We start from the raw sequence: 1,844 nt of genomic DNA on the forward strand, positions 1-1,844 counted from the left end.
TAATTAAAATAAAATATAAAAAAATATTTAAAATATAAAAAGAATATTTACTTATTTATTTCTATGGATCCACGGATATGCGGATATCTACATGAAATTTACAATCCAATCCGATAATCTTGCGGATCGGATCTGCGGATCGGATTTGATCTAATAACTTTGTGAATCAGATGGATATCCGCAATTTTCGGATCAAATTTAGATAAATACTACGGATATGCAGATCGAATCCGATCCATGAAGTTATATATATATATATTCTCAATGATACTCTTTGCAACCAAATTTTAATTAATTAATGCTATTGGCTAAAAAATACTTAAGCTTCTAGTTTAAGAGTATGTTGTGGATTTGAATCTTTAATACTTATTTAAATAAACAAGTCAATCGATTACTATCACTATATATGTGTGTCTTTCTAAATAACAATTACATGTTTCCAAAGGTTAAATATTATTTTTGTATTTGATACTATATAATAAGCATGTCACTATATATATGTTAAACCTTAGCTTGTTGATACTTACTTAGGAATATTCATAGTCATGTTATGTGTATATATAGTAGAAGTTATGGCCTTCAATTTGTTGTCTCCCTTTCTTCACGGCACTGTTATGTAATGTAGTGGAGGAGAAAAAGAAAAAGAAAAAGAAAAGAAGAATATATATATATAAGTGTGTCGTGTCGTCTTCGAGAGGGAAGCTAAGAGACAATGAAAGAAAGCAGAAAATCAAAACGATGGTCCAAAGTTGCAACTTTCAACTAGAGAGGACCATAATGCAAATAGCGATTTACTTGTAGCATGCGGCATTGCCTTATTTTTCAAAAGTCTTACGTTTACTTTTGATAATGACATCAAATAAAACTAACCCTTCAACTTGGACTTACTTCAAACTTCAAAGTCGTATAGTATATGTCTATGTGTGCATGCAATCCAATCCAATGCAATGAAGAGAAAAAACAAATAATCATATAAGCTAGAAATTAGAATCTGGTAAAGGATATCGGCGCTGCCCTCCTTCACACTAAACCATTATTCCTTTCTTTGATTGACTCATTCTTCTTCTTCTTCCTCCTGTGTTCATGTGAGTGTTTGATTTTGATGTCATCTAGTTTGGTTTCGCGTTTTCTCTATTGCGTTGACTTGACAAGTAAATAATTTGTATAGCCGCAAATCACATTATCAAACGCAAAATGCGTACCCCTATAATAATAATTACAAATCGATATCAGCAACATTATTTGAAAATGCCAGTGGGAAAACAAATTGGTGTGCTGGTGTTAGGCATATATGCTATGAATCACAATAAAAATGGAGAAATGATCGTTAAAACAAATAATAGGAGATTAGGAGGAAAGAGATGGAGTAAACACTCGTCAATGTCATCTATATATCTTGGATATATACAAAAAATTAATTAAGGCTAACGACTAATCCGTCTCCAACTTTTGCAAGAGTAAGAGTGGAACCACAAGTCGAAGGTTCCAGTACTGCTATGGTCCTTGTTTCAGGGGGTTGCAGTGGATTGAACTGACTATAGACTTGTCTTAAAATTTCGTCTCGTTAATGCGAAAATGCATGGGAGAAAGATAAGCATTCTTTTCGATATTGAACAACGATAGACTGAACCCAATTTCGATAAAAGGTGAAATCGAAGTTACTTGATTATTCAACAGAAACAGCAGAAATTTCGACCAACCCAAGTTGATTATATAGTGACTGATTTAATAATTGATTTTTAATATCCATATAGTATTTTTGTAATTACATTCTACTTACTTTCTGAATTTTACAATCTCAGCTTATTCCTTTCTTTTTTTTAGAAATGAATAACTTTATGGGA

Source organism: Arachis ipaensis, chromosome B01 (genome assembly GCF_000816755.2).
Source record: "Arachis ipaensis cultivar K30076 chromosome B01, Araip1.1, whole genome shotgun sequence".
In the NCBI taxonomy this organism is placed as follows: domain Eukaryota; kingdom Viridiplantae; phylum Streptophyta; class Magnoliopsida; order Fabales; family Fabaceae; genus Arachis; species Arachis ipaensis.